Genomic DNA, 27,943 nt, shown 5'->3' with positions numbered 1-27,943 from the left:
AAAGGTTAACCTGATTGAGCCTCAGGTTAATTACACCATCTAGGACACTCAGGAACAGGTTCTCCTGGAGATGCAGTACAACGTTGACTGTTCTAAGAGTAAGAAAAGCATTTTATGCACAAATGGTTCTCATTTTATGTGTTTGTTATGTTTTGAGTATTCTCTTTGCTGTAAATCATCAACCAAAGGAAAATTCCAAATGGTGATTCAAATCAACTCAAAGAACAAACCTTCTGCAGCAATTTGATTAATTCACTAATTTATTTTGCTGATAACACATTTCTGATTCATAATTTTTGAACTTCTGCCTAGCATTTGCTGATTAGTTTGATGCCACCATCTTCTATTTTCACACAAAATTTTGAATGAATCAGCTACGTCTGAAAAGTTGCAATGGCTAAAGTCTGGCATCTGAAGTGTGATGCAAGACATGTGAGAAGAAATGTAAACACATAGACAACATTTTATAATATCAGAGCAAATTGCCTGTAAATCGGATGCTAAACTGTTTTATAATGATGCATAGTTTCTACCATGTATTGGATGAAGTGTGATAGAAATGTGGCTAGATGTAAACATTTTTATTATAAGACAATTGGATATCCTGTGCCATTGCTCATGGCAAGACAGATATGTTGCTTCCTTTGCCTAATACACAGCAAGATGGAGCACGCTGGAGGTGAATTTTGAGCATTTAGAAACATGGAGGAGGGGATGAAAAGTTATGAGATGGGGGACCTAGATTTAAGCTATACTGGAGGGAGAATCATCCCAGAATTTTGACCATAGAATTGAGCAATGTAGACAGGGTTATGGGAGTGTAGTAGCACTGACAGGGGTGGGTGCAGGGGAAAGGTTCTTTATTTTCTAGTAGAGTGGTGGATTTTATGCCACTGGGTGTCTTTAAGTTTAGCAACAATCACTAAAGGAGCTTGGCAGCACAGGGTTGGGAGTGTGGTTTGGTAACACTGGGGAGAGGGTGCTGAGATGGTGAATGATTTGAGGGGATGCCTCATACTTGCGCATTCCTAGTGTTTAAGAAGCTCAGAGGAGCACATAAAGACTGGTTTCCCAAAGCCATCAGTTTGCTGCCAGGAAACTGGCAGAATTGAGTTCGGGTCACTTTTTTTTTACAATATTGGGCCTAGACTACAGGCTCACTCAAGCTGCTGTAAAACGCGACAGTGTTTTGTCTCCTCCTCACCCAAGGTGCAAACCCTAGTGATGATGTAAATGTCGCTGGCACCAACATGAACTATTTCAATGCCCTTGGCTCCAAGAGGTGAACTAGGTTAGGACCACAAACTATGGCAACCAAAAATCCAACCCCAATGCACTCCAGCTGACAGAGCAGAACCGCAGGAAATTCACCTTTAGTCCAGTGGCTAGCTAAAAACTTAGGACAGACAAGTCCTTGTTTTGATCCTTCTGTGTTGAGGTAGATAATCTAGATAGAGACAATGGTATGTCCTCAACAAGTAGTGTCCCAGCTACGGTTCCTATTCCTCATCCCTATCCAAGAACCCTAACTTGGAGCAGATAGAGCTTAACTGGAATGCCACCCATATTAAGTGGCCTGCAGACACTGGAGGAATTTGTGGGGTTACACCGGGAGTTTGCCAGAATAGTTATGTATTGTAGAGCTGCTTTTATATTGGTGTCAGCTTGCATTGGTAGCTACAGAAGTGCAGGTTGCCAATGTAAACTTGTTGCATTCTCAAAGGCCAGTGTGCAGGGTGACCTAGTATCTGTCTCCCTGGGTTAGGGCCTTAATAAATCTGGCAGGGTTATATTGAAGTTCTAGCCAATTGTATGGGACCTGTACCTCAGGAACTTCAATACAAGCACCTCAATGACAGTGATGTAAAATCAGCTCAAGTGAATCGAGCGTTTGTTTTAAGAAGTGAAGATAAGCAATGTTCTACAATAACTAACTGAATTTTATCAGATCTGAAATGAAGTGACACTTGCTGGAAACTGTTGAGATTGGATACAACACATTGGATACCACTGTGCTGAGTGTGAACTGGTGAGATGTAGTCTATTCTCACGATTCTTAAAAGTTGAAATTCAAATTCTGGGTTCAGTAGGCCTTCCCAGCTAAAGGAAAGGGAAATCGAAATTGGCCACTTGAAGAGAAGTGTGAGATCATTGCTCAATGTCTCAGTCAGGGAGTAGTAGTGCATAATGGGATAAGACTCATTCCAAAACTAGCTGGAGGGAGGAGAAGGAAGAGGTTTGAGAAATAGATTTGCCTTGGATTCTGATGTTTGCTTTGATCAAGACTCAAAATTCATTCAAACCTTAATAACCTCCCTGATCAGGAAACACAGAAGTAACTAAGATATTGGCTTTCAATTAATTCTGAAAAACAGACTTTTAAGGGCGTAACCTTTTGAATTTGTACACTGGGATAGGGGCAGGGAGGGGAACCCTGGCCTGTTGGAAATTGCTCATTCAAGATTCCCTGGCCAATTAAATGAAGAGCTGGAAAATCTCCCGAAGCATGTGTGAGTTTCCAATCAGTAAACCTCTCCTCAGTAAACCTCTCCTCTGGTAGTGCAAACCCTTCAGGGCTGGTTTACACCTCAGCAATATCCCAGTCAGCACAGTGGCGCAGTGGTTAGCACCGCAGCCTCACAGCTCCAGGGACCCAGGTTCAATTCTGGGTACTGCCTGTGCGGAGTTTGCAAGTTCTCCCTGTGACCACGTGGGTTTTCGCCGGGTGCTCCGGTTTCCTCCCACTGCCAAAGACGTGAAGGTGATAGGTAAATTGGCTGTTATAAATTGCCCCTAGTGTAGGTAGGGAATATGGAATTACTGTAGGGTTAGTATAAATGGGTGGTTGTTGGTTGGCACAGACTCGGTGGGCTGAAGGGCCTGTTTCAGTGCTGTATCTCTAAAAAATAAAAAAAAGCACAACCGTGAGAAGGGAAACTAGTGAACACAGAGGAAGGACATGAACAAGGAGATTAAATGAAGTCAAATAACTGTTGCATTTAACAAGCTAACAACATTCAGGCACCAGGAGAGAGGAACAATAATTGAGCTCTCTACAGCTGGAATGAAAGTTAAGCTTTGCTGGTTGCCTTCATTATTCTAAAAGCTCAAATCAATTTTCTTTTCTGCTGCTGTCTGCAAGCATGTGCAGTGGCACTGCGCTCTGCAATTGTAATGCATCATGGTAACACACAGCAACTGCAGTTAGATGTGCGATGAATTAGTATTTCCCAACCAGTGGCCAGCCGGCAACATATTGATGATTCTATCCTAAAACCCAAGGGCAGGGAGGCCTGCATTTTCCCTTGTGATCTGCATAGCAGCATTATAGGAAGAAAATAAGCATTGATTTCACATCTGCAGAAGGCATGCTCCTTCACTCTAGCTAATTGCATTTGCCTCTGCACACGTTGTTATTATGAATACACCTTTGCATCTACTGTAATTAGAGTCTCATCGACAGGTTTGCGGCTGCCTGCAATGAATTTGGCCTAACCATCAGCCTCAAGAAAACGAACATCATGGGGCAGGACGTCAGAAATGCTCCATCCATCAATATCGGCGACCACACTCTGGAAGTGGTTCAAGAGTTCACCTACCTAGGCTCAACTATCACCAGTAACCTGTCTCTAGATGCAGAAATCAACAAGCGCATGGGTAAGGCTTCCACTGCTATGTCCAGACTGGCCAAGAGAGTGTGGGAAAATGGCGCACTGACACGGAACACAAAAGTCCAAGTGTATCAAGCCTGTGTCCTCAGTACCTTGCTCTATGGCAGCGAGGCCTGGACAACGTATGCCAGCCAAGAGCGACGTCTCAATTCATTCCATCTTCGCTGCCTCCGGAGAATACTTGGCATCAGGTGGCAGGACTATATCTCCAACACAGAAGTCCTTGAAGCGGCCAACACCCCCAGCTTATACACACTACTGAGTCAGCGGCGCTTGAGATGGCTTGGCCATGTGAGCCGCATGGAAGATGGCAGGATCCCCAAAGACACATTGTACAGCGAGCTCGTCACTGGTATCAGACCCACCGGCCGTCCATGTCTCCACTTTAAAGACGTCTGCAAACGCGACATGAAATCGTGTGACATTGATCACAAGTCGTGGGAGTCAGTTGCCAGCATTCGCCAGAGCTGGCGGGCAGCCATAAAGACAGGGCTAAATTGTGGCGAGTCGAAGAGACTTAGTAGTTGGCAGGAAAAAAGACAGAGGCGCAAGGGGAGAGCCAACTGTGCAACAGCCCCGACAAACAAATTTCTCTGCAGCACCTGTGGAAGAGCCTGTCACTCTAAAATTGGCCTTTATAGCCACGCCAGGCTCCGGGAGGCTCCGGGAGGCCTTCCCGACCTGTTCCCGCCTCCGCCCCATTAACAGCCACTTAAGGGTCTTCTCGGCACACGGGGGGGTGGAGGGGGGGGGAGGTGGGGGCCCAGACAAACGGACACAGGGTGCCCCATTGAGGGCCGCCCCGCTTCCCCAACCACCCCCAGGACCCAAGACGCCCCCCCCCCCCCATTCCCCTCAAACGACCATCCTTGCCTCGCTGGGGCGCGATCTATTATCCCAGCAAAGCAACCCCAACTTACCTCTCGTCCTGGCTCCATGTCCTCGGCTGGGCTGCAGTCCCAGCAGTGGCCATCGCTCCTTGGAACAATTGAAGCTCGGGGACCCGTAAAATGCGGGACAGATCCCCAGGCCGGGCGGAAGTGGGTTCGCCACCGACTTTTACGTCAGTGGCCAGCTCCTGTGCGCTCGACGTAAAATCCATGGGTGCAAACCCCACTCCAAAGACTTGACGCAGTAATGAGGGAGTACTATATTGTTTGAAAGGCTGCCATTTGGATGAGATATTAAATTGCTGCCCCATCTTCTCTTAGCTGGATGTAAATGATTCCATGGCATTTTTTAAAGAGCAGGGGAACTCTCCCAGTGCCCTAACCAATACCAAGCCCTCAACCAGCATCACCAAGAAGAAAAAAAAAATTTCTGGTCATTTATCTCTTGGAAACTTACTATGTGCAAATTGGCTGCTGCATTTATGTGCATTAAACATTTCAAAAGTACTTCATTGGCCATGAAGTGCTTTGGGATATCCTGAGTTCATAAAAGCTGCTGTATAAATGGAAGTTCTGTTTCTTGTGGTACAATATCATCACAATTTGAATGATTATTTGGGTACAGGTGTCTGCTGTCTGCCAACGCCTTGGACAGAGGCTGAGGAATATTCTAGACCACATGTGACCCAAGTGGAATCCATTTCTTGTAAACAAAACTGTCCACCGCCAAGTCATCAGGTAGTGCAAAAAACAAAAGGTGGCCACTGTTTTCAAGGTAAACTGTCACAATGTGACAAGCTGATGGTGCATTCACCTTACAATCTTGACTTCAGCAGCATTAAGGCAACTGAGGTGTCTCAACACAGCAGCAATATCTAAATGTTTTCTCTCCAGTGTGGGCAGCCATTTTTCATGACTGTCAGTACAGTGCAGCATGCACGTGTCAGTATGAACCATCTGCATTGTCGGGAGGCCCAGAAAACACTGTCATTAAACATGATTTTCAGACACCAGTGCAAGCATAATTTTACATTGCTCAGTTGCTGTGAAATCTGCACACCAAAGTGAATCATAGAACTCTTTCCTGCTTAATGCAGTTCCAGAATATAAACGCAGCATAAGATTCCTGCAAAATAAAGCAGAATGTGATCAGGACAATGAGGTAGTCTTGGTTTGCAAATGAAGCATTCAAATTTGCTATAAAAATGACATCAGTTTCTGGATAACTGGAAGATAATCTAATTTGTGGGACCCTGGAAACTCAGGTAGCAGACTGGTAATGGCCAGAGTCAGAATGTGTTCATTTATACAAAGCACTTTGTCATGCTAGGCCCCGGCCTGCCAAGAATTAGGCACATTAATTTTGTCATGAACCGCCTCACAGCTCCAGCGACCCAGGTTCAATTCTGGGTACTGCCTGTGTGGAGTTTGCAAGTTCTCCTTGTGTCTGCGTGGGTTTTCTCCGGGTGCTCCGGTTTCCTCCCACAGCCAAAAGACTTGCAGGTTGATAGGTAAATTGGCCATTATAAATTGCCCCTAGTGTAGGTAGGTGGTAGGGAAATATAGGGACAGGTAGGGATGTGGTAGGAATATGGGATTAGTGTAGGATTAGTATAAATGGGTGGTTGATGGTCGGCACAGACACGGTGGGCCGAAGGGCCTGTTTCAGTGCTGTATCTCTAAACTAAACTAAACTAAACTAAACTAAACTAAACATTGATTTTAAACTGTTACTGGAGTGAAGAAAGGACTTGTTAAACAGATCAGCCGTGGCTGGAAAAGATATTTGCATATTAACAGACAGTGATTGGAAGGACGAAGGACGATTCCCTAACACATTCAACCCACAATGGACCTTGATCACTAGGTATAGTGTATAAGAGAAGCATTCCAGAGACTGCTAAGGTGATACAATCCAAGACATGGTCAGACCAGTTAGTCACATGACTACCTTGCTTGGCAACCTCAGGTTTTCTGAATTGTACAAACAGTTTGAACTCAGAAAGATTGTTTGCTCCTGGACTGAGAAGATCTCTCCTGTCTGCTCCCATCTCTTTCTCACAAGTCTCTAAATCCACTGAAGCCACATGAACGCCAAGAGAGAAACGTCTCCTACAGCGAACAAGGTTTAAGAAGAATACTGGGCCCCAAAGAAAAGCAAGAACTACCTACAATCAAGGAGTCTACAGTGAGCTCAAAGAACCGTAACAAAAACTCTTCAGATATTGCCTCAAACTTTTCACTTTATTTTTTCTTCTGCTCTTTTCTGGCTCTATTTGCATGTGAGTATCGCATATGCATGCTAGCATGGGCACGTCGTGTATCTGTAGGCGTTAACCGAATTAGAGTTTAAGTTTAATAAATTTCAACTTTTCTTCTTTAAACCTAAGAAAGCCTGTTTGTGCTGCTTTCTTTGCCTTATAATTAGAAAGTGGTGAACAAGGATTCACCATGGTTGAGCTAAAAACACAGTGTGTTTAAAATTAAACCCTGTTACAGTAAGACCAGGTGAAGGCTGAAAGGGAACCCTAGACCTCTTACTCACCTGGTCGTAACAACTTGCATTATCATCATTCCAGTCCCAATGCTGATACATTTTTAGGCAGCATTTAAATGACTGTAGAGTCACAAAACTAAGCTTTCTAAATAGGTTCCTGACTAAATGTAAAAATGTGTTAACAAATTTTCTGCTCCTCTTCCCCACCCCTTCCCTCAATGACTTTTCTGCAGGTTTGCGGCATGTGGAGAGTTGAAAATTGCTCCAACATGTCCCTACTTTGTGGGCCCCTCTCCCTCCCCACCTCTTACCCCTTCCCCCCTCCCCCACCCCTTTTCCATGTCCTGCTCACCTTGCCTGGAGATAAAAAAGGAAGACTTGCATTTATATAGCACCTTTCATAACCACAGGATGTCTCAAAGTGCTTGACAGCCAATAAGGTACTTTTGAAGTGTAGTCACTGATAATTGTGGGGGTGGATGTGGGGAGTCCCCTGTGCAGCTGATTACAAGCTCAGATCAGAGTGATTAGTACCAGTGCTCGGTGGACCAGTGCACCCCACGGATTGGATTTAGTCATCAAGACGGAGGTCCCACTGACTGGCCTGAAAGCAGTGGGGCAGGGTAGGGGGGGGGGGGGGGGTGCAATCGGCACACTGGCAGCTCAGCAGCCTCAGCCACAGGGAGAAGAAGACACAATGAATAGACTGTGCCCTCACAACCAGGTAAGTGAGGTCTGGAGGAACGGGAAGGCCAGTCAGGCAGGCCCTGTCAACAGGAGGGGGATTGGCAAGGGCATGAGGTGCTGTGGCTGTGGGAGCAGCCATTGCCACCGGGGGGCCCCTCTGTGGGCCAAACAGTGCCCAAATAAGCAGCCTCCCCACACCCCACCCCTCATCCCGAGCCTGCTGGGAGGCCGCCAGGGTTTACCTGGCAGTCTCCCCTTGTGGTAGAGGGCCCCCACCCCCACTGCTGCTGGTAAAATGCCAGTGGGAAGAGGCCGTTAATAGGCCTCGGGGCAGAGGGCTGTCTTCCACCATCCCTGCCACTGGCAAGGTGGCATTCCGGCAGGAAGGTAAAGACATTCCACCCCCACGTTCCCCTGCTATTTTACAGGCCACCCCACCCACCCCCCCCACCTCTCAGCCTGTCCCCAAACGGCTGATAAAATCCAGCACCACATTTCCACAACCTGTGATTAATGCCACAATCAGACGATTCCTGATGTTTCTGGCACTCGCACTGCCCACTCCTGCTATCACCTGTTGCAGCACGGGCCATGCCAGAAGTGACTGAAGCAGTGCTGCAGAGCACAATTTTGCAACCACAATTTTTTTAATGCCCCTATGAATTTTCTCCTGGATTGCTTGCGGCAGTGTCTTAATCTTCAATTCCTGGAGATTCCACATCTATCCTGGAGGGTTGGCAACGGTAGTGCAAGGCTGGCCTTGCAAGTCTTGGAATTGTAAAATCTGGAGGTGACAAGTCAAGCAAATGGAAACTAAACTTTTCCAAAAACTCTTCCAAATTAGCCTCTCCTCTAGAACCATCTTTTGTTTCTTTATTCTCCTTTTACCACCTTCATTTTGCCTTACACCATGATCCCTATTTGTTATTTAATCTCTCCTGCCTCCACCCTATCACAGACCTTCCCTTTTGTGTACTTACCCCAGCACCACCCAACCCACACTCAGCACCCTTTTTCCCAGCCTCTGTACTTACTTATAAACTGTTAAATCTCAAACTTTTTCCAGTTCTGATGAAAAGTCATCAACCTGAAACGTGAACTCTGTTTTTCTCTCCACAGATGCTGCCTGACCTGCTGAGTATTTCCAGAATTTTTTGATTTTATTTCAAAATTAGCCTGTTCAGTTCTCTCACACTTAAGGAAAGTCAGCACTTCCTTTATATTTGCCAAAATTTGCATCACCTACATTGAGCATATAATTTTTTCTAATTCTTTAATGGATGTGAGTATCACTTGCCAGGCCAGTATTTATTGCCTTCCCAGTTGCCCTTGAGAAGTGATGGTGAGCCACCTTCTTGAAATACTGCAGTCTATCTCCGAATATACAAACATATGAATTAGTAGCAGGAGTAGGCCACTCGGCCCCTCGAGCCTGCTCCACCATTCAATAAGATCATGGCTGATCTGATTATAACCTCAACTCCACATTCTCGCCTACCCCCAATAACCTTTCACTCCCTTGTTTATCAAGAATCTATCTACCTCTGCCTTAAAAATATTCAAATATTCAAAGTTTGTATTATATATAAATGATTTGGAGGAAAATGTAGCTGGTCTGATTAGTAAGTTTGCGGATGACACAAAGGTTGGTGGAGTTGCGGATAGTGATGAGGATTGTCAGAGGATACAGCAGGATATAGATCGGTTGGAGACTTGGGTGGAGAAATGGCAGATGGAGTTTAATCCAGACAAATGTGAGGTAATGCATTTTGGAAGATCTAATACAGGTGGGAAGTATACAGTAAATGGCAGAACCCTTAGGAGTATTGACAGGCAGAGAGATCTGGGCGTGCAGGTCCACAGGTCACTGAAAGTGGCAACGCAGGTGGATAAGGTAGTCAAGAAGGCATATGGCATGCTTGCCTTCATCGGTCGGGGCATAGAGTATAAAAATTGGCAAGTCATGTTGCAGCTGTACAGAACCTTAGTTAGGCCACACTTAGAATATTGCGTGCAATTCTGGTCGCCACACTACCAGAAGGATATTGAGGCTTTGGAGAGGGTACAGAAGAGGTTTACCAGGATGTTGCCTGGTCTGGAGGGTATTAGCTATGAGGAGAGGTTGGATAAGCTCAGATTGTTTTCACTGGAACGACGGAGGTGGAGGGGCGACATGATAGAGGTTTACAAAGTTATGAGCGGCATGGACAGAGTGGATAGTCAGAAGCTTTTTCCCAGGGTGGAAGAGTCAGTTACTAGGGTACATAGGTTTAAGGTGCGAGGGGCAAAGTTTAGAGGGGATGTGTGAGGCAAGTTTTTTTACACAGAGGGTGGTGAGTGCCTGGAACTTGCTGCCGGGGGAGGTGGTGGAAGCAGGTACGATAGCGACGTTTTAGAGGCATCTTGACAAATACATGAATAGGATGGGAATAGAGGGATATGGGCCCCGGAAGTGCAGAAGGTGTTAGTTTAGGCAGGCATCAAGATCGGCGCAGGCTTGGAGGGCCGAATGGCCTGTTCCTGTGCTGTACTGTTCTTTGTTCTTTGTTCATTGTACACTGACCCTATGCTGAGTTTTTCTGAGGCCCTGGTACATCGGAAGACCTGATATCGGGGGTCCCCAGCCTTGGTCGCATCCCCTTTCCCCTGTAACGAAGGTCAGGCAGATGGTGGGTGGAGATTTTGCAGCGTGCCCTCGCCCCACCCTCACAAACGTCCATCCTAAAAATGTTACCACTAGGTTAGAACCCAGCATAACTGGGTCCTTAGCCATTTCATTGTACTCCTGCCAACATTACAGCAGAAATATGCCAGAATGGCCCTATATTTTCAGGACCACATATTTTTGACTGAATAAGTTGGATTCATCCTTCAGTTTCTCTGCATCTTTGTTCTCTCCCTGGGCTAAAAGATGATGAACAATGGTAATTATTACCTTAATTAGTGAAGGCAGTTTACCACGAATAAACAGAAAGGTTTCCTTTGCTCTCTACTTAGTTGCACCTTTAGCCAGGTTGAGTAACCAATTGTATTAGCAACATGCGCAGCCTGAACTAGAAATGTGCCAATGGATGCATTACATTAATACAGGAAATAGCTGTCAGTTTCCAGGAGATCAGGCAACTCATGGCTTCCCATTGGCTCTCATTTAGCTGTGGAGCAAGGGATTCTGAGGTAGTTGTGTGGAATAGGGGGTGGGTGGGGACTGGGCCAAGGGCAGGGAAGGTCTAAACTTTCCTTGACACTCCTGAAGGAGCACTGCTGCTTTATCCTGGCCCTCACACTTCAGAAAGGCAGCTCCAAGGTGACACACTGCAAATTCCATTAATTCCATTAATTACAAACCTCCCATTAAGACCCTCTTTTGTCCCTAGTACATTCTGCCAGTTTTGCTAGCCTCCATCCAGTTGAGTCTGAGCTACAGTCTGTTGCATCAATACCAACTCAGTGCAGAGCTATTCCCAGACCCCATGTTGCATTTGTGGGTTTGTTGATGAACACCAGAATTTCCATCCATTGGTGCTAGACTAGAGGAATTCCTTTAATCGTGATTGACCACTGCTTTCAGCCAATGAAAGAATTATATTTGGGCACTCTTGCAGATGAAGACAACCCACTGATCCCATTTCTCCCCAGTACATTGCTGACCTCATGGTGTGCTGTATAACTTAACATTGCAAGAGCTCTTGGTCACATTGAAGTGGCTTCAATAATACTTTAAAGGCCTTTGCTTTTGTCCAACACCTCTTCTTCCCTTTGCTGTTGCTATAACAAGTTGGACCTTAATTGAATGAGTGGCTAATGGAGTCTAGCTTCAGTTTATTCATGATTTCAGATGCAGTTGAGGCAAGAAAATCAATGCCTACATCACCTGCCATCAGGTCCATCCTCTCAGCAGTCACACAGACCCAGTCCGAGGCTTGTACTCAATAAGATCCTTCCTGTGACTTTTACTCGATCGTTTACAGCAAAGATGCCACCAGCCACCTTGGCCTGGCAGTCACTTTCTGTTTTGAATACACCATCTTAACCAAAGGCTGCCCTGAATGAAGAAGGTAACCAGTGAGTGGTTTGAATTTTCCCAGCAATGTTCAACACAGAAACTGGAAATTATGGGACGCATCAAGCTATTGACGACTGGTCTTTGTGCTCCTCTGAACAATATGGTGATGCCACAAGATTGATGAACATCAGAAAGGAAGCCAAGGGCACGACTGCTGGAGAGATTTGCATCTTCCTTGAAGACTGGCATATTGCAGTCATCCAGGAAGGACAAGGACAGTGTGTTCTGCAAAGCCACCCAGAGATGTAAATGAAGTCTTGAGTGTCATCTGGTACCTGGGATCATGCGGCTTCTGAGGAATCCATTCACAGTGGCGTAGTGGTTAGCACCGCAGCCTCACAGCTCCAGCGACCCGGGTTCAATTCTGGGTACTGCCTGTGTGGAGTTTGCAAGTTCTCCCTGTGTCTGCGTGGGTTTTCTCCGGGTGCTCCGGTTTCCTCCCACATGCCAAAAGACTTGCAGGTTGATAGGTAAATTGGCCATTATAAATTGCCCCGAGTATAGGCAGGTGGTAGGGAAATATAGGGACAGGTGGGGATGTGGTAGGAATATGGAATTAGTGTAGGATTAGTATAAATGGGTGGTTGATGGTCGGCACAGACTCGGTGGGCCGAAGGGCCTGTTTCAGTACTGTATCTCTAACTAACTAACTAACTAACAAGGCAGCCCGAGCCCCAAGCACACCAAACTAACTACTAGTTTATTTGAGTGTAAAGCAAGACTTAACTCACATGATGCAATTGGTAAAAAGGAATTGTGTCTATGAGGATTCACTCAATTTATAATATTCCCAACAAATGGAACTCCTGACTAAGGTACAACCAGACAGTCACCGTGGACAGACAATTATCCCATTCAGATTGTGAGAACATTCTGCATCTTACATTTATCTTTCCATTAACAATTTATATCAGAAAACCAATTTGAGCTCGGCCCAAGAGATACCCAAATCGACATGTTTGTGACAGTGCTCCAGGACAATCTCACCTTCTTCCCCAAGTAACACCAAGGTCAATTTCATGAAACATCTGTTTGCATTTTATTGCACCTGGACTCAGCTCAGATTTATAATTGGTGCTGCGCAGTCTGCCTTATATTAGCTGGACAATGAGTATAACATGCTCATATCAACATGTACAAGTTGGCTGGGCAGTTAGCTGATCTGCACTGCTATTTACTCAATCTACCCTGCCTCCTCACAGCCAGTCATTTTCTTCATGGCACTCTGGCATGTTGCCAGTCAAATCTCTTTGGAATCTTCTAACACCAAATATGGTGAGATGTTGTGAGGACATGAAAGAGGCTATATAAATATAAATTCATTTACTCATTCATATGTGGTGCCAGTCTGCCCAATGCCTCTGGAAACTCTGGCCTTGTTAAGCTCTTGAGGGAGTGTTGTCCAGGCCGCCATTCCCCTCACCACCCCCCGCCCCCCAGTACCTCTTAGTTTCATAACCATGGGAGCCGATAGGTCTGAATTTCTAGAAACGTTTATCTTTTATTTGAGTATTGCTGAAAATAGAGACATGTTGTCAAAGCTTTTTGTCTTGCACTCATCAGGACAACTGTAAGAATAACTAATGTAAGGGAAAACAACAATTTAAGCTGCTTGAGAAGAGAGTGCTGATTGGTTGGCAAGTGAACTCTGATTGGTAGAGGCATTGCCATGACGAATGCACCAGTTTACTGTGACTGACAGTTAACTATCAAGCTTTGTTTAAAATTTAAACCAGGCAGCTTGACTCTGATTGGTCAAGGCATTGCCCTGAGGAATGAACCAGTGAATGGCTGACTCTTATTTTGTTCAGCTGAAACAGGCACAATGTTTGTACATTTTCTTTCTCTCTGTAAAGAACATTGCCCTGTGTATTAATATATGTAGCTTCCAGTACGTGCAATGCGCCACACTCCGAGCCCGACTGACAATCTTAAATTGGTTGTCAGTGAAATTCTTTGCACACTGAGGATTATTTCGCAAATATTGTCCAATCACGGAATCACATCTAATGTTGGACACTGTGTTTTGAGTTTTGCAAGCATGGGTTGGTTGGGTACGGCCCGTACCTTGCCTGTTGCGAACACCAGAAGGGACTTGTTTTTTGATACATGTTGTTTCTGTCTCTTCTTACAGCAGCCTCACCTCGCGTGCTGTAACAGAAGCCAAGATTCTGTTGGGTCTCTGCTGTGGATAGGAGCAACCATGTTTGGCTTAGGAGTTCCTAAAAACACCCCAAACCAATGGAGACCTGGCATAACTGGGTCACCGCCATTTCAATGGAAGCCTGGTGGAACCCTGCACAATTTGGGGACCAACATTAAGAGAATGTTCAAAAGTATCAGTGAGCAGTTCACCCCAGGAAATGTAAAGCAGCCACCATCTTACATAAGCCTTCAACCAGGGAACAAAAGCAAGAAGATTAATAACTCCCTACTCAAAAATAATCTACTTTCTCAGCAACTACTGTGCTTTAATATGCAATTTACCTTTTGTTTAAACGAACTTCCAACAGTGTGAAGAAGCATAAAAGCAATGTGACCCTGAACAACATCAGCTAAATCTTTTCCTGTGCCATTAACAAAGCAACTCTGAAAAGAGAAATTGTCGGGTAATGTTATTTTATTGAAGGCAACTAAATGCGAGCACACATCTGTATTAATACTATAACCTCAACTGTTATTGGCACTGGACAAATTTAAGGCCCCATTTAACTCTGGCCACTGGATGAGAATGGTTTGGACGGGGGTTAAAATGATGGTTGGCCGTTTCCACTGCATTCCTGGCGTACTCCCAACTGCCACCATTTTACTTGGCAGGTTTTCAGTCTCAGGCATGTGGTGGCCTTGTTAATATCTAAATGTCAGGTTCCTGTAACCCAATTAGGACCCCACAGGATATTTATTCTGGATCACTGCAGTCAAGCACAGTACTGGACCCACTAGAGAAACCTGACAACAAGCACAAGTGAGGCCCAAGAGAGACAATATTTTAAATTTTTTCATGGTGTTTGGTCCTCTTCTGCCACGGGCATCGCTCACCCTCCCTTGATCACAAATGACTCCAGACATCCCCCTCACCACTGCACGATACTGGGGACTCCTGCCATCCGAAATTTCATTCCCTCTCACCAGCCAGCTGGCAATTGCCCTCCAGCCACACCCCTTTAAATTGCTCAACATTGAAAGGTGTGTCTTACAGTATGAGGTAGAATAATTGTAGTTTATTACATACTGCACATTATTACCACTGTGGCACTGCAGCAACTCACCAAGGTTCATCCAATAGTATAACGGATGGGCATCGCTGGCAAAGCTGAGATATATTGCCCATCCCTAATTGCCCTTGAGAAGGTGGTGGTGAGCTGCCTTCTTGAACCACTGCAGTCCATTTGGGGTAGGTACACCCTCAGTGCTGTTAGGAAGGTAGTTCCAGGATTTTGACCCAGCGACAGTGAAGGAACGGTGATATAGTTCCAAGTCAGGATGGTGTATGACTTGGAGGGGAACTTGCAGGTGGTGGTGTTCCCATGCATCTGTTGCCCTTGTCCTTCTAGATGGTGGAGATTGCAGGTTTAGAAGATGCTATTGGAAGAGCCTTGGTGAGTTGTTGCAGTGCATCTTATATCCGGTACACACCATATCTACATCTACATCACTATATCTATATCTATATCCACGCTATTTAATCTTTTCATTATTTTAAACACCCCAATTAGACATCCCCACATTTTGGCCGTAACCCTGTAACCTTCAAGTACTTGTCGAACTCCCTGTTAAAATTATTTATGGAATCAGCTTCCACCAGCTTTTCATGTAGAGTGTTACAGATCCTGAAAACTCTCAGTGAAAAAAGATATTCCTCATCTCCAGTCTAGATCTTTAGTAATTGATTTAAATCTATGACATCTGGTTCATGACTCACACGCTGGAGGGAATAGTTTTCCTCTATTACTCTATCAAAACCTCTCATCATCTTGAAAACCTCGATTAGTTCACCTCTTAGCCTGTATTCCAAGGAGAACAGTCCTAACTTTTCCAACCTCTCCTCATAACTGAAGCCCCTTCATTCCTGGAGATTTCGATCTTCTTCAAAAAAATTAGCTAGTTTAATCACACATGAAGACAACAAGACAAGGCCTTAAGATAGCGAGGGAACTATGAATCCACTGCACCACACCAGCTAATGTATACAAAAGACATTGGAGGTGATGGACACCCACTATCTTTTCCACTGAAGCCCACTGGTAATCCATTATTGCAAATGAAAGAAAGAAAACAGAGTGATGTACTATTATTCTGCTACTCACCACTTCATTGTCACACAGGGTTAAGTAGAGCATTGTTATGTACTAAACGTATCTTAAAAATGCGCAAAAATATAAAGACTGCATCTTTATGGTGTTCAGTGTTTCCTTTTATCCATATGAACAATATATTTAGTGTGAGGTGTTCTATGCTTAGTTTGTATGCATTAAAGTATTATATTCTTTCTTGGGTAGTGTTCTATTGGAAGGAATAGATGTGTTGGTGCATTAATATTCTGAGGACCTGATTGCAGATTCTACCATTCCACATGGTAATGTTTGCTTCAATGGAACTTGCATTGAGCTGAGGGAAAGCTCAGGCATCTGGGTGGCGAGTGCTGGTTGGATCATCTGTATGAAATGCTTCTACTGGTAATGTTGAGTGCTTCGCTCCATTGTCCATGGAATGCTAAAGACCATTCTCAATGCACTTGGAAATACAACTATCAATGAGGGATTTGCAACAGCACAATGGTTTCTGCACAAAAGAGAGAAGTTGCAATGGTCAGGACATGCCATCCACTAGTAATATCGACACAGAAGCATGCAAACAGGAAGGTGCCGCTGAAGTTGCTGCTAGCCCCTTGCAAGCATCTGGCTATGTGCAACTGACGGAGAAGCAGACCCATAGTTGGAACAGCAGATGTTATTTCTGGGCATGCAATTCACTGAGGCAGTCTGTCAGTGAAATCACAAACAGGTCCTGGAGAAGCTGCTCAGAAATTCTACACCCTTATTCCTTCCAACAGCATATCATTTTATAGTATGCAGGAAAAATCTTGTATGCCAAGATAAATTGTAATACATTTTTAGATATGTTTGCTCTTTTTACTTTGTCAGCAATTGCAGAAGTATGTGACTGAACTAAAATTCTGCAGATGTTTCAGATTCACTAAAGGATACAAGCAGCCTCTTTCCGTGTTCAGTGGTAGAGCTCTTAATTTGGAGCCCCCTGCCATAATCTAAGGTGGCACTTTTGCTGTAGCACTAAGGGAGTGCTACATTGTTAATGTTGCTGTCTTTTGCATGAGCCAATTGCTGTGTAGGTGGACATAAAAGATGAGTGGGCAATTTTTGTCAATGCATTCAGGAGCTAATAATCCTCTGAGGCTCCTGAGCTGTGCTGAAATGCCAGTTCAGCCTGTGTTTAGTGCAAGACACCATCTTGGTAAAGGAGTTGAAGCACACTCAAGGAACAGCTGACCAGAGGCCTGTTAAGCAACTGATTGCCACTTAAAATGCCTGCTAGCACTCATTATCTAGGTTAGAACATAGAACATAGAAAAATACAGCACAGAACAGGCCCTTCGGCCCACGATGTTGTGCCGATCCTTTGTCCTCTGTCAAGGACAATTTAATCTATACCCCATCATTCTCTTTTATCCATATACCTATCTAAAAGCCGTTTGAAAGTCCCTAAAGTTTCTGACTCAACAACTTCCCCAGGCAAGGCATTCCATGCCCCGACCACTCTCTGGGTAAAGAACCTTCCCCTGACATCCCCCTTATATCTCCCACCCTTCACCTTAAATTTATGACCCCTTGTAACGCTTTGCTCCACCCGGGGAAAAAGTTTCTGACTGTCTACCCTATCTATTCCCCTGATCATCTTATAAACCTCTATCATGTCACCCCTCATCCTTCTCCGTTCTAATGAGAAGAGGCCTAGAATGTTCAGCCTTTCCTCGTAAGACTTATTCTCCATTCCAGGCAACATCCTCAAAGGCACTTTGGTGGCTAGCACTTGATCTAATGCCCTCTCCTGACAGCAACCAACTAAACCGGAATGAACAGGGTGTTGATGTCAATTTCAAGTGCTACTTAAAGAGATTTTCATCTGTTCATATTCATATTCATTGTTGCTAGAGTTGTGAAGAGGACCTCATCAAGAGAAACACATTGAGAGACTTTCTGGGAAACTGTCAGGATTTCATCAACATGCAATCCACATTTATTCTGGAAAGGCTATCATGACTTCACCTAAAAAGAGTGAGTACTATTCGACTTTACCTTATAGGAGTCACCAGGGAAAAGGGAGTGCTTGGTCATGGGCATCTTGCTAAGGGTCCCCCTTGGTCAGGATGGCAAATGGGAGGTGAAGATGAGCCCAAGCAGTGCAGTGCCAGCTGCTGTAGGAGAGAGGGACACAAAAGCAAGATGAACTTCTTACCCCCCCCCCCCCCCCCCATGGGTACAGTACATCTCTCCTCTTCTGGACCTCCTTCACCCTCTTCCCTGGTCCCTACACCATCCTGAAATATGTTGCTGTGTGCCAAACAGAGAACTCCTCACCTCCAGTGGAAGTGTGTGAGGAACCCACATATTGGGCTGGACTTTATAAGGATTGGCAGCAGGTCGCACACTGAAGAGACTCTGCGATCTCACGCCCGGTGGCTCATTTAAATAGTTGGGGCGGGCCGTCTGCCCCAACACCCCCAAATCACGTGGAGGGGGCGGGCCGCCCGTCCCCGCCGATGGCGTCAGCTGCCTGTGCACAGACGTTGATGCCATTTTTAAAGGGCTGTTAACCCTACTGGTGTATTTAAATATTTAAAGATAGAGTGAATTAAATTAAATAAATACATTTCTTTTGGCCCTTTCCCACCTCCCCAATAACAGCTAAATTAATTATTTGCCTTCCTGCCCCCCCAAAACACTTATCTTTAGCATCTGATCTGCCCCGCCCCCAAACTGCACAAACTTTAAACTATAACCCTTTCCAAAATCCCTACATGACATTCATTTGACCCCATTTCCCCCCCACCCCCCACCACCACACTGATAAACTTACCTCCTCCCCCCTTCCCACAAGTGTTGTGCATTGTTTCCCCAGACGGGGATCCAAAGAACAAAGAACAAAGATAATTACAGCACAGGAACAGGCCCTTCGGCCCTCCAAGCCTGCGCCGATCCAGATCCTCTCTCTAAACATGTCGCCTATTTTCTAAGGGTCTGTATCTCTTTGCTTCCTGCCCATTCATGTATCTGTCTAGATACATCTTAAAAGACTCCATCGTGCCCGCATCTACCACCTCCGCTGGCAATGCGTTCCAGGTGCCCACCACCCTCTGCGTAAAGAACTTTCCACGCATATCCCCCCTAAACTTTTCCCCTTTCACTTTGAACTCGTGTCCTCTAGTAATTGAAACCCCCACTCTGGGAAAAAGCCTCTTGCTATCCACCCTGTCTATACCTCTCATGATTTTGTACACCTCAATCAGGTCCCCCCTCAACCTCCGTCTTTCTAATGAAAATAATCCTAATCTGCTCAACCTCTCTTCATAGCTAGCGCCCTCCATACCAGGCAACATCCTGGTGAACCTCCTCTGCACCCTCTCCAAAGCATCCACATCCTTTTGATAATGTGGCAACCAGAACTGTACGCAGTATTCCAAATGTGGCCGAACCAAAGTCCTATACAACTGTAACATGACCTGCCAACTCTTGTACTCAATGCCCCGTCCGATGAAGGAAAGCATGCCGTATGCCTTCTTGACCACTCTATTTACCTGCGTTGCCACCTTCAGGGAACAGTGGACCTGAACACCCAAATCTCTCTGGACATCAATTTTCCCCAGGACTTTTCCATTTACTGTATAGTTCACTCTTGAATTGGATCTTCCAAAATGCATCACCTCGCATTTGCCCTGATTGAACTCCATCTGCCATTTCTCTGCCCAACTCTCCAATCTATCTATATTCTGCTGTATTCTCTGACAGTCCCCTTCACTATCTGCTACTCCACCAATCTTAGTGTCGTCTGCAAATTTGCTAATCAGTCCACCTATACTTTCCTCCAAATCATTAATGTATATCACAAACAACAGTGGTCCCAGCACGGATCCCTGTGGAACACCACTGGTCACACGTCTCCATTTTGAGAAACTCCCTTCTACTGCTACTCTCTGTCTCCTGTTGCCCAGCCAGTTCTTTATCCATCTAGCTAGTACACCTTGGACCCCAAGCGCCTTCACTTTCTCCATCAGCCTGCCATGGGGAACCTTATCAAACGCCTTACTGAAGTCCATGTATATGACATCGACAGCCCTTCCCTCATCAATCAACTTTGTCACTTCCTCAAAGAATTCTATTAAGTTGGTAAGACATGACCTTCCCTGCACAAAACCATGTTGCCTATCACTGATGAGCCCATTTTCTTCCAAATGGGAATAGATCCTATCCCTCAGTATCTTCTCCAGCAGCTTCCCTACCACTGACGTCAGGCTCACCGGTCTATAATTACCTGGATTATCCCTGCTACCCTTCTTAAACAAGGGGACAACATTAGCAATTCTCCAGTCCTCCGGGACCTCACCCGTGTTTAAGGATGCTGCAAAGATATCTGTTAAGGCCCCAGCTATTTCCTCTCTCGCTTCCCTCAGTAACCTGGGATAGATCCCATCCGGACCTGGGGACTTGTCCACCTTAATGCCCTTTAGAATACCCAACACTTCCTCCCTCCTTATGCCGACTTGACCTAGAGTAATCAAACATCTGTTCCTAACCTCAACATCCGTCATGTCCCTCTCCTCGGTGAATACCGATGCAAAGTACTCGTTTAGAATCTCACCCATTTTCTCTGAGTCCAAGCATAACATTCCTCCTTTGTCCTTTAGTGGGCCAATCCTTTCTCTAGTTACCCTCTTTCTCCTTATATATGAATAAAAGGCTTTGGGATTTTCCTTAACCCCGTTTGCTAAAGATATTTCATGACCCCTTTTAGCCCTCCTTAATCCCTCGTTTCAGATTGGTCCTACATTCCCGATATTCTTTCAAAGCTTCGTCTTTCATCAGCCGCCTAGACCTTATGTATGCTTCCTTTTTCCTCTTAGCTAGTCTCACAATTTCACCTGTCATCCATGGTTCCCTAATCTTGCCATTTCTATCCCTCATTTTCACAGGAACATGTCTCTCCTGCACGCTAATCAACCTCTCTTTAAAAGCCTCCCACATATCACATGTGGATTTACCTTCAAACAGCTGCTCCCAATCTACATTTCCCAGCTCCTGCCGAATTTTGGTGTAGTTGGCCTTCCCCCAATTTAGCACTCTCCCTTTTGGACCACTCTCGTCTTTGTCCATGAGTATTTTAAAGCTTACGGAATTGTGATCACTATTCCCAAAGCAGTCCCCTACTGAAACTTCAACAACCTGGCCGGGCTCATTCCCCAACACCAGGTCCAGTATGGCCCCTTCCCGAGTTGGACTATTTACATACTGCTCTAGAAAACCCTCCTGGATGCTCCTTACAAATTCTGCTCCATCTGGACCTCTAACACTAAGCGAATCCCAGTCAATGTTGGGAAAATTAAAATCTCCTATCACCACCACCCTGTTGCTCCTACATCTTTCCATAATCTGTTTACATATTTGTACCTCTATCTCACGCTCGCTGTTGGGAGGCCTGTAGTACAGCCCCAACATTGTTACCGCACCCTTCCTATTTCTGAGTTCTGTCCATATTGCCTCACTGCTCGAGTCCTCCATAGTGCCCTCCTTCAGCACAGCTGTGATATCCTCTTTGACCAGTAATGCAACTCCTCCACCCCTTTTACCTCCCTCTCTATCCCGCCTGAAGCATCGATATCCTGGGATATTTAGTTGCCAATCATGCCCTTCCCTCAACCAAGTCTCAGTAATAGCAATAACATCATACTCCCAGGTACTAATCCAAGCCCTAAGTTCATCTGCCTTACCTACTACACTTCTTGCATTAAAACAAATGCACCTCAGACCACCAGTCCCTTTATATTCATCATCTGCTCCCTGCCTGCTCTTCCCCTTAGTCACACTGACTTCATTATCTGGTTCCTTACAGGCTTTTGTTACTACCTCCTTACTGTCAACTGACCTCCGTAGGTGTGGGAGTGCCAGCCGCCGGGCTGAAGATCATGACAGGACATCAAGAGGAGGTGTAAGTATATTTCAATTAATTAATTAATTTAATTAATTTAAATATTCAAATTGTGGTCCCGTTGCCCAGCCGTGGGGAGGCCACCATGGAGCCTCGCTACCGCCGGGAGGATCCGGCCAGGCTTTGCCGGCGTCGAGGTCCATGGCGGGCCTCATCCGGGACCATCTTCAGGGCCCGCCTGCCACGGATCCCCACGTCGAGGGCTCCTTAAAATCAGACCAATTGTGTCTAATAAGCATTTGAGTGCTAAACCTGTAGGTTTCTACTTTATCACCTCCAGGCAAATTCAAATTATGGTAATCAGCAATTAGAACAAAAAGTGTCTGCTCAATCTGGACTTTCAGACAGGTGAGCCAGATTTGCAAAGCACCCAGTTAATGCCTGTTTCAGCCTTTGGCCAAAATAACCCCCGAGGTGGCACAGTTTCAAGAACAATTATCTCTCAAACAACACCAAAAACAAACTTACAATGAGCAAATTGTCTGCTACATTCGCCTATATCACAGTGACCTCATTTCCAAATAGAACTCATTGATAATGAAGTCCTTTGGGACATCCTGGGGAAATGGAAAGGTGTTTGAGAAATACAAGCCTTTTCTTTCTGTTCCCTTTCTTCTTTGAAAGCCCATAATTGATTCACTAATTTGCAAAGAGCAGTCACTGGAACCAAGCTGAATTTAAATAACCGTCTGTTCAATTCAATAAGTTGCCAAATACACACATATTTGGACAAATCTCATAGCCCATTTGTGCTTGCATTAAATAACTTGGCTCTTCCTTCAAGTAAACTGTTCACCAAGCAAGTTATTACAATAATTTATTGAATTAAACTGGGAAATGATTTTGTTGATTGAAGCTAATTTTAAAACCCTTATCTATCATGACAAAAAAAAGCAAACATGAAGCTAAGTCTTCCAAAAAAATTGCTTAATTTTTGTCATAGGGATAATTTTCAGAGTATGTCTGTGCACTCTGTCTGCAGTTACCTGATATGTGCTGGCAATTGATAAGTTTAGTTTAGAGATACAGCACTGAAACAGGCCCTTCGGCCCACCGAGTCTGTGCCGACCATCAACCACCCATTTATACTAATCCTACACTAATCCCATATTCCTACCACATCCCCACCTGTCCCTATATTTCCCTACCACCTACCTATACTAGGGGCAATTTATAATAGCCAATTAACCTATCAACCTGCAAGTCTTTGGCATGTGGGAGGAAACCCACGCAGACACAGGGAGAACTTGCAAACTCCACACAGGCAGTACCCAGAATTGAACCAGGGTCGCTGGAGCTGTGAGACTGCGGTGCGAACCACTGTGCCGCCCCTAAGACTCCCCAAAGCCAGTGCAGTCCAAAATATTACAGCTAGATATCATTTGCTCTTCTCACCACTGGAACTCTGCAGACTTTGGGATGTCCTGAGGTTAATATCCGGTCTTTCTGTGATAAGGTCTAGAAGAAAGAAAGACTTGCATTTCTATAGCGCCTTTCATGACCTCAGGACATCCCAAAGTGCGTTACAGCCAATGAAGTACTTTTGAGTTCTAATCACTCTTGTAATAGGAAATGCGGCAGCCAATATGCACACAACAAGATCCCATAAACAGAAATGTGATAATGACCAGATAATTTGTTTTTTTTAAAGAAAGATTTACTCCCAGAACCTAATTCAGGACAATGGGCAAATGTTAATGCCTGTTTGAACAAGGCTAAATCACAAAATTACCACCCTTTAATGCACATGTGCCAACTCTAACACAAATATCAAATGAAACCCTTGAGAGTTGAAGTTCCCCTGTTCACATGAATCACAACATGAGAGTGTTCATTTATTCCCAGTGTGCTTCTAGTAGAAACTCTCAGAATATGCAATTATAAGTACAGTGTTTTTTTTGCAGGATCAGTTCACATTCTTTTCTACAGTGGTGGAAAACTATCTCGGAAAATACTAAATGGATAGGTTCACCATTGCTGCAGTCTGCTGTTCTGTTTCTCAAACTTGTGCCTTCAAAGTTTCTTAGTTACTAAAGTAATAATGTTAAATACTAATGTACAGCACAGCGGGTGTACCTACCCCATGTGGAATGCAGCTGTTCAAGAAGGCAGCTCATCACCACCTTCTCGAGGGCAATTAAGGATGGGCAATAAATGCTGTCCTAGCCAGGGACGCCCACATCCCATGAACAAATTAAAACAAATAAGAGATTTTGTGAGTCTTTCAGTTTCATAAGAAGTCCAAGATATGGCTCAACCTATTTTATTTGAAATTGAAAAATTAGTTTTGGATTGCCTTGGCGTGTTTAATCTTCCTGTGATCTATCTCCTGAAGCCAGCCTTTCTAGAACAACTCAAAGATTCCAACGCTATTAATCATTTATTGGTATACACAAGACATTTCTTGCTAGAGGTTTAAATTTATAAACCAAGCATAACGTGTACATCACTGATTCCATTGATTTTTCCCTGATTGATGGAACAGTACAACTTGTCAAAACTGATACATTTTGAGCTGTTGAGGTATGGAGCCTCGTTAAACTTGTTCAGTATAAAAAGAAAAATAACAGCAAATACAGGAAATTTACAATGAAACAAGGAAGTGTGGAAATACAATATCCGAAGGGAGAAAAGGAAAATATTTCTGGTGCAGACTCTTCCTCAGAACAGAGTTGTGTTTCTCTCTCATATTTCATGTTATTATTGCTTGACTCTTAAAATCAGTTTTAAAGATCTGTTAATGAGAAACTTTTTATTCAATTAAACTTTATCCCACTTAAACTTTCAAGCTGCTCCAGTGACAGGTTCAGTGCCTGTGGTCATCAGCAGGCTGGCCAAAAGCCTAATCGTGAACTATAGGGCTGAGTGCAGAACCCAGAGAACCATTACATATTGTGCATTATAAATTTAAATTATCAAATTTTCATATCGGTTAAACAGCAGTTTTAACTGCATTGAGAAATGTGAGTGAAGCATTATTATAAGTCAATCATGACTGACCACTTTTCTGTCACTCGCACTAACAAACCTGTGTCTGTAAGAGCTTGAGAGACAGAAACATTCCATACTACATGGAGAAGAAAGATTCTTAAACAGCACATTGCACGAGTTGGCCACCCCAGCAGTGAAGAGAAACAGTGAGACAGAAAATGGAAATGGGTGATTATTGCCAAGAATAAGGAGCACTCCGGTTGAGGCAGTGCTGGACGTTCCTAGACACTTGGGGGTCTGCACAGTGGCGCAGTGGTTAGCACCGCAGCCTCACAGCTCCAGCAACCCGGGTTCAATTCTGGGTACTGCCTGTGTGGAGTTTGCAAGTTCTCCCTGTATCTGCGTGGGTTTTCTCCGGGTGCTCCGGTTTCCTCCCACAAGCCAAAAGACTTGCAGGTTGGTAGGTAAATTGGCCATTATAAATTGCCCCTAGTATAGGTAGGTGGTAGGGAAATATAGGGACAGGTGGGGATGTGGTAGGAATATGGGATTAATGTAGGATTAGTATAAATGGGTGGTTGATGGTCGGCACAGACTCGGTGGGCCGAAGGGCCTGTTTCAGTGCTGTATCTCTGAACTAAACTAAACTAAACTAATTAGATAAACAGTGGAAACTAGGCTTTCATTTCTTGCTCAGATCTGATAACTAATTATTTCTTACATCCACCTGTTTCAGCTCAGACTAGGCCAATAGATGGAACTCTGGCCAATATATCGAGTTCAACAATAAATCTTGTTAAGAGAAATTGATTGATTGAACTTTTGAATGATCTCAGAAAAAAGCTGTGTTGCATAATTTTTTCACAGCTAAACTTCATCACTTTGTTTAATGAGAAAATCTATAGACTCATTATGATAAATTTGTGTAAGACATCTGTTCAGTGAAATAGAAATATAAAATATGAAATCTATATTTGTCTGATCTTAAAAATAGACACAACCATTTCTATGTCAAATGCCTCGACAGCCGTGTTTAATCATTGTATTGTTTTAAATAAAGATGACAGATAATTTAGTAAATATTACAATAATGGGTAACCTTTCTAATATATGAGAAATATGTTTTTGTATCAATGATTTTATTTTTAAGAAGCTATACTTATTTTAAGAACAAGATGGGACAGTTGGAACTGAAATGTTTATCAATAGTTCAATCACAATGGACTCAGTCTTTGAAAGGACATTTTCATTAAGCTTATGTTTACAGTGTATCTGATATAAGGATTTACTGTCGCAAAAATACTGTTTCTTTAGTGCAGTTCCAGAGATTGACATTGATTTGGGGTGTTATCACATCTGCTGCCTGTTATATGTCCACTCGATATTCCGTTCGATTGAAGTCAGTAATGCACAGATGATATGATACTAATCAGGACAAATTTCTATCCCATAGAGTTCAAATCAATCAGCAAATCTCACGGGAATATTTCTGCTGCAAATGATCAGATTTATTGAATTCAATCTCACAACTTGACATGATTTAGAACTTGACCTCGGGGTCCTGGTCTACTAAAGAATCTACTCCAACCAAACTAGATGATGTTTATTAATGGCAGAAATATATCATTGAAAACTGACAGGAAAATAATGTGCTTTGTTATCAACAGCAATCTTCTAATGCAAGTATTCTCTGTGTTACTCTTCCCACCTTTTTCTCAATCTTCCAGCGGTTGATCACATCTCCTAATTTCTCTTTCTTTGGCTTGGTATCTGGTTTTGGTTCAATGACGTATATAGGATTTTTTTTACATTAAAGACACGATCTAAATTTAAGTTGTTGTTAAATAGTAACTGTTGCCCAACCCTTTTGTTTTAATCTTCCAGCTAATTCTCTTTGGCCTCCTTATCTCGAGAGACAATGGGTAAGCGCCTGGGGGTGGTCAGTGGTTTGTGAAGCAGCGCCTGGAGTGGCTATAAAGGCCAATTCTAGAGTGACAGGCTCTTCCACAGGTGCTGCAGAGAAATTTGTTTGTCGGGGCTGTTACACAGTTGGCTCTCCCCTTGCGCCTCTGTCTTTTTTCCTGCCAACTACTAAGTCTCTTTGAATCGCCACACTTTAGCCCCGCCTTTATGGCTGCCCGCCAGCTCTGGTGGACGCTGGCAACTGACTCCCACGACTTGTGATCAATGTCACAGGATTTCATGTCGCGTTTGCAGACGTCTTTAAAGCAGAGACATGGACGGCCGGTGGGTCTGATACCAGTGGCGAGCTCGCTGTACAATGTGTCTTTGGGGATCCTGCCATCTTCCATGTGGCTCACATGGCCAAGCCATCTCAAGCGCCGCTGACTCAGTAGTGTGTACAAGCTGGGGATGTTGGCCGCCTCGAGGACTTCTGAGTTGGAGATATGGTCCTGCCACCTGATGCCAAGTATTCTCCGGAGGCAGCGAAGATGGAATGAATTGAGACGTCGCTCTTGGCTGACATACGTTGTCCAGGCCTCGCTGCCATAGAGCAAGGTACTGAGGACACAGGCCTGATACACTCGGACTTTTGTGTTCCGTGTCAGTGCGCCATTTTCCCACACTCTCTTGTCCAGTCTGGACATAGCAGTGGAAGCCTTTCCCATGCGCTTGTTGATTTCTGCATCTCGAGACAGGTTACTGGTGATAGTTGAGCCTAGGTCAATTACATTAACCCAGCTAATTACATTTGACAATAACCAGCATGCCTTGGTGAAAATGTCATTGGATATTAAACACTTGCCGTGCTGTCAATTTCTTTATTTATTCCCCAGCACACTTTAGAACAGTAGCTCACACTATAATCAAAGAGCCTTGTTAAAGCCTCCTCTCCTTCCAATCTGCACTCTTTCTCTATCATTGCAGCTTCTCTAAATAGAACTGGGCAATTAGCATAAATGTTTGGCAGATATAGGAGCAGTTTTGTATTGGCAATGCAAGTTCATGGTGGACTAGCCTGAGC

The 27,943-nt window shown here is 44.3% G+C and overlaps 1 long non-coding RNA gene across 1 annotated transcript; it reads left to right on the top strand.

Moving 5' to 3' along the window:
* The first annotated feature begins 40 nt into the window (after nt 1-40).
* LOC137351940 (uncharacterized) lies at nt 41-27,371 on the top strand. The gene is made up of 4 exons (XR_010969603.1): nt 41-98; nt 17,979-18,101; nt 21,931-22,026; nt 26,411-27,371. It is a non-coding gene; the product is annotated as an uncharacterized lncRNA (long non-coding RNA).
* The last annotated feature ends 572 nt before the right edge of the window (nt 27,372-27,943 follow it).

This window comes from Heterodontus francisci, chromosome 37, assembly GCF_036365525.1.
Source record: "Heterodontus francisci isolate sHetFra1 chromosome 37, sHetFra1.hap1, whole genome shotgun sequence".
Taxonomy (NCBI): Eukaryota; Metazoa; Chordata; class Chondrichthyes; order Heterodontiformes; family Heterodontidae; genus Heterodontus; species Heterodontus francisci.
This window is presented reverse-complemented; position numbering and strand designations above follow the sequence as displayed.